This window comes from Sander vitreus, chromosome 20 (genome assembly GCF_031162955.1).
Source record: "Sander vitreus isolate 19-12246 chromosome 20, sanVit1, whole genome shotgun sequence".
NCBI lineage: Eukaryota > Metazoa > Chordata > Actinopteri > Perciformes > Percidae > Sander > Sander vitreus.
The window spans coordinates 16478595-16485414 of NC_135874.1; positions in this window are offsets into that span (position 1 = coordinate 16478595).

The window sequence follows — 6820 nt, forward strand, 5'->3', positions numbered from 1 at the left end:
TTCTGACTGGCCTCTGGACACTAATGATGGTCATTTTTTTTCTCTATTTTGTGACTGTATTGTATAAGGCATTGCAATAGGGCTGAATCCAATCGCATTAATCTATTTGCTGCTTAAAAGTGTTTCTTGATGCAATAAATCATTCATTGCATATCGAGACACATCAAATCTGTCTCAGTGAAAAGTAAAATGGCTACTGGATCTAGTACATACCTGTACAGCATTTTAACCAACACAAGGTGTTAGAAAAAATAAATTGAGAATGCAATTAATTATTGCGATTGTGAATACAAATTCTAAAGAAGATGACAGAAAATCAGCTGTTTTCTGTGAACTCTCATACTTACAGTAAATCCCAATGACAACAGCAGCTATCAGCAGAACTGCATTCAGCAGGCCCAGAGTAACCAGTCGGTGGAGTGGAAATGCAGATCCACCTCTCTCTGTAAACAGACCTTGATGAAGTTCTCTGAGTTAAAATCTTAAATTTAAATTAAATTTTAAGTTAGACACTCCTAATAAAATTAAGAGCATTGCCATGGACTGTCTTAACTTCTAATGGGTTACAGAAAAATTGATGAATATGATTATATACGTAAAATCATTAGAATATATTATGAATTATATTTAACAGTGTTCTACATATATTTCAAAGTCACTGAATGAACTAAAGTTACATGTAGTCTGTGTGAAAAAGAAAAGAAGTGGGACATTGGTTAGAAACAGCAGAATATTTGATTTTAAAGTTGTACCTTGTCCAAATGTTTGATGGTGAGAGCCTGAATGCCCATTCGTGTTGAAATCTCGAGAAATATTTTGTTCAAATGACATTTCCTCCCTTTGTTCTGACTGTGAGTTCTCCATTATACTGGTGCAAGTAGTGCCTATTGACCTGTTTGTCTTCTGCTTATACCAGTGATAAGGCGCATGTGTATTTGGACTCTGGTCTGGATGTTAATTCCTTGTATGTGAGGATTATAGTTGATAAAATATTAGTCATACGGAAGCTTGTGTAGCTTAACCTCTGATAATATTTTATTCAGTCCAAAAAATAATGCTATTATCACATTCACTGATAAACCTTATAATTATGGTATTCTTTCTCATGTTAAAAAGATGCTGAGTCATAAATAGGAAATACAGAATTCAAACGGATAATAATTTCTTTCCTTCTGGGATTGCAATATACTTCTCTATTATTCAGTATTTCTTTGCTGAAGTTTTACTGCGTTGTACAACTGTTAACTAAGTGTAACTGTAACTGAGTGAACTAAGACTGTCAACACACTTTTATTAACTCCCAACAACAGCAGAGCATAAATCTAGCTTCACTTCTTTCGTTTGTGTCCTTCACAATAAAAGCCCAACTTAAATTCACTTCGCATTTCACTAAGAGGAAACTTAATAAAATAGCGTACACGCAGCTAAACGACATTTTTTTGCAGACATTATACATCAAACAAAAGCCAGACACTATATCGTATTGTATTAGGCTGCTGTGAGCACTTCCAAGCAGAATGTAGAAGATAACGTTATCTCGGAGCCTGACCGGGCCCACTAACACAGAACGTTTAGGGAACGTTGGGGAACGTTAGTTTCTGGTTCCCTAAAGGTTAGTTCAAACAAACCAAAAACTAACGTTTAGGGAAAGTTCCCTCATGGTTATAACGTTCCCTAAACGTTAAGGGTACCAACCAAATGAAACGTTCTCCTGTGGTTGCACTGTACCTCCGCACAACGTTCCCGTTTGGGTGTTTTTGGTTGTTTTTGGATGTTCTGAGTGCGGTTTTGAAAATGTTTATTTAAACCAGCTCCATTTATAAGTTTTTGAAGTAGCATATAAAAGGTTTGCAGTAACTTGATTTAGATTCACTCAAAAATGATTGGTCTTATAAAATCTAAGTAAGATAAACAACATAGCAAGAGAATATATTTATTTTTAGGCTGATAACAATTTTGTTAAAAAACAATACTTTTGTGCTTGATTTCGGTTTTTTTAACTGTATTAGGCGAAAATATAATACTTAAGACAAGAATCTATCAATAGAACGATTTTTCTTTCATTTCACTTCACACTAGTGGTTCAGTTCAGTGTACAAATCCAACTGTTACACCCCCACGTCAGTAGGGGGAAGACTGCTGATAAGTGGGGTCATCCCCACTTTGGCCATTCACCTACACATTACATACTTTATCATTCCAATATGCATCTTGCACACTACATTTGCACTCTACATCCCACTCCATTATTTTTTTTCTTCTTATTTGTATAGTTTCTGATTGTTATATTATTTTTTTAGGCCTTTTATATTTTTTGTATTTTGTTAATTTTATATTAAAGTTTTAAATCCCATGAAGGTTGCCTGTTCATTCATTCCTGCCAATATATAATAATTCATTCCTGCTCATGCACAGACAGTTTAAACTAATAATAAAATTGGTACCATAGTCGTTAATTATTAAAGGTTAGGGGAATGTAAAAAATAACGTTAGGGAAACGTTCTCTAAAGGTTACAACGGTAGGGGAACGTTCTCTAAAGGTTGCAACGTTAGGGGAACGTTCTCTAAAGGTTGCAACGTTAGGCGAATGTTCTGAGAACGGTCAATGTAACCAAAAACTAACGTTCCCTAAACGCCAGGAAAACTTTCCATGGGAACCAAAAACTAACCTTCAGGGAACGTTCCCAGAACGTTCTGGGAACCAAAAATTGTTACCTGGGAAAGCCTCTCTCTCAGACTCACCATGGGTCAGGTTCCGCAGCTCTCTGTATGGGTCTGTACCATGAATGTGAGTGATTCCTGTTACACAAGTTTTCTTGTGAATGCTGCATGAAAGTATCATGATGCTGGCACTTCAAGCCTTCATTTTGGGGAAGGTGTGTTTCTGCTTATGCTGGCTTACAAAATGTTTGCTGGCTGTACCATGCCAAGTCAACCAATGTGAGTTTTCCAACTTGCTCTTTCCACACCTTCATAAAACTGTGATTGGAAGGTAACAGGTCTCAGTCATGGACCCAGCTACCTCAGAGGTTTCAAGGCGGCCTCCCTTTCTCACACACTGAGTTTTTGGGGACAGCCTGTTCTAAGCTGTAGTATTTAAAAAAACATGACTGACCTAACTGTACCGTGAGGTTTATTCCTTAGCAGTGTTCTTATATCCTCAGTTAGTATGGTTAGTATTAATCAGCACTTTCAGCAACCTTGTTTGGACACACACACACACACACACACACACACACACACACACACACACACACACACACACACACACACACACACACACACACACACACACACACACACACACACACACACACACACTCTCTCTCTCGCTCTCTCTTTTAATTATAAAATGATTGTACAGGAGATTTCTTTTTAATATAGTTACACAAATGATACAAGTTAATTCACAGCAATCAAATCAATTTTGCTACTTCATTCTTGTAAAGTGTGATATTGGCTGTATGGGTGGTAGTTGTGGTGTATCTCCAGGTGGGTTTTGGTGGGCTTGTTTTGTTTTCACTGTTTTGTAATAAATACTATTTCATAATCAAGCTTTCATTTTCAGTGTTTCATCAGCCGGTGCCATGCTAATAATAGACTTTTTTATTATAGTCTGCCCTGTTGGCTAGCCAGTTCTCTTAAGGGATTGAATCCTGATTTAGCATGGTAGTAGCACGATGTGTTTAATAAAAAACATTCTGATAGACATCGTCCACAACTTTCCACTGTTAAAAATGAGTTAAAGTCACAACAAGGTGAACAGGTTTGATGGTTCCTGAGCTCTTTCTCTAATGCGTTTTGGGCCTCTTCTAAAGCTTTATTGGCTTCACTCCTAATTACCTGAAGTTGCTTTATGATAAGCGTTTGTGCTATCTTTTGGTGTGGAGCGAATTCCTCACTGGCTTTTCCACCTGTGATAAGCAGAAATAAGGAGGTCACTATTTGTCTAATAAGGGATATTCAGAAAATGTAAACAGGTGTAGGTGTAGAATGGGTAAATATAATTAATTATCTTAGCTTGGTTCTCATCTCTCATATGTGAAATTGTCTCCAGAAAGTCTGTAATGTTTTAGGTGCTGTAGTTACCTGCTATTAGCCATTACTCGTTTAAAACCAGTATGTTCAGATTGGAAAACCCCATTAAAAGATTTAATGACAAGGTAACTTAATGAACTTTACACTTAAGACAAATGGAACAATAAACAGATTCACAAAGTTTGCTTTGGTGGTTGTGCCAACCACGTAGGGAAAAGATTTAAACAAATGGGTGCATGTTATGTACTGTACATCTGGAAGTCTAAAATTTAACCAATGTTAAGTATAGACGGCATACATTTCTTATTTATTCCCCATGCTGTCCACACATCTAAGTGTTGCTTTGAAAGAGAGATTATTCATTTATTGTTCAAGCTCATATGTTTTCACTGTAACATCTGTAAAATTAGTGTAACTGCTCCAAAGAAGTACTCACAAAAATGTAAATGTAACACATTGAGGAACTAGAGGTCTTATATGTCAACTTTACATCAGAATAAGACTATAGAGTCTACAGCCAATATGCTCTGTGAAGCTGTTTGTAGACACATGCTAACATGCTTATGTTTAGCAGGAATAACGAATGCAAAACCAAATGCAAAGTATAACTGAGTAAGGCTGAATGTCATTAGTTTTGCAGATATTGGACAAATACAAATTTAGAAAATAATCATTAATTAAGAATAAAAACATCTGTTGTATGAATCAAGAAATAATGAAAAACATCAATGCTTTGGCCAAAAGCATCATTACTAAAACATGTACAACTGTAAGATTAATATTGCCATTAATCAGGTCTCATTATTAAAACTATCCAGGAATACCAGAGTGCACTGTTAGAACATGTAGCTAAAGTTTTGTTAAGGAATGGTTAGAAATGTTGGGAATACATTTGAGAATACATTAATTTTCTTTCTTGCAGAGAGTAAGATGAGTTAATCTAAACCACTCCCATGTGTTTAATAACACGATGTGTTTAATAACACCCATCCTGACCGGCATCGTCCATAGCTTTTCCCTGTTAAAAGAAGAAAAGCAGTTAAAGTCACAATTAGAAGAAAAGGTTTGACTCCAAAATGCAAAAAAATTTATGCAATAGCCTCTCGCGAACATCCAATGTATCGGACTGCAGCGTTGCTCTCTCAAATTGTAGGGTCTCAAGCTGCCTCTGAATGGCGTCGTTGAGGGTCTTGTTCTGCTCTTACTGCAGTTTAAGTTGCTGAAGGCTCCTGAGCTCTTTCTCTAATGCTTGTTGGGCCTCTTCTTGAGCTTTAATTGCTTCAGTCTGCATAATGTGAAGTTGATTCACCTCTATGATGAGCGCTCGTGCTGTTATTTGGTGTGGAGCGGATTCCTTACTGATTTTGCCATCTGTGATTAGCAGAGATAGGGGGACACTTTTTTATTCATCTTATAGGTTATTAGTGAGTTACAATTTCATATGTATTTACCTATTCATGGCATTAGGTATAGAAAGGGTAAATAGTTAATTATCAAAGCTTGGTAAATGGGTCCATAGCTTAGTTAATGAATTGTTAAGTACAGTGTACTCCAAACTGAGAACAAGTGAAGTATAGAGTTGCATCACCTTCCTTGGATCAGTTGTACTTACAGTTAATCCCAATAACAATAGCAGTTAACACAGAATAGTGTTTAGCAGTCCTAAACACATGATAACCAATGGATACCGTGGAAGACTTCTGGACCCAACTCTGACTCTGCATATAGATCCTGAACAAACAGACACTTTGATGTTAGGTTGAAGTGAATAATAATGCAGTAGGCCTATGTTTTCTAAAATCGTTATGAGGACTGTTCAAATAATACAAGCTTACCTTTGCTTCCTATGTTATTTTGCGATGATTTTCCATCTTTGCTGTTGTCTCTATTTAAAATCATGTCTGGATATCCATCTGGTCTTCAGGTTTTTACTCAGAAATGTAGCCCCTTGTAGCATGTCACTTTTATCTGTGTGTGGTGGCTGCTCTGTCAATATTACAAAACTGTGTGTGTGTGTGTGTGTGTGTGTGTGTGTGTGTGTGCTGCCCACATGGGGGAAAAGATCTAATAATGGATGGTTGGTTATGGAATGTACTGTACGTCTAGAAATCTGGGTTGTAGGAGACATTCAAATTGCTTATTTGTAATTCCTCTTGTTGCATGCAAATATTCAATGTGTGTAAAAAAAAAAGTGACAGTTACCCTTTATACCACGGTAACTATCCTTTTAATACATCTGGGAGAAGACCATTGCAGGCAATGTTTTAAATCAATGACTAGGACAGCTTTATGATAATATTGGATTTTTATATGATCTTTGTATCAATTAATTTGGTGGATCAGCCAAAAACAGAGATTTCTGTCAGACTATCTTGTCCTTTAAGGTTTTTCAATTTATTCTCTATAAAATGTACTATACAACTATATTGATATCTAAATGTCAAATTATTTGTAACTGGAGTTACCTATACCACGCACCACCCCCCCTGCGGTAAAAGAGGTATGATAAGGGTCATATGATCTGTAAAGTTAGTATCACACTGCACCACAGTCCTGATAATTTGGTATGAAAATAAAACTGTGAACTGAAACTTTGATGGAGAGCTTGATGTATGATGATGTAGCTTGACTTTGATGTATATGAAACTTCAATTGCATCTGCTACTTGTGTAACGTCTCCTTTTTTAATGTATAGTCGCTAAAGTAGAGCAAGGAGAAAAAAAGACTGATACAAGATTTTAAAAACTCCAAGAGACCGTTTAATTTGATCGTTTCCGGGTTT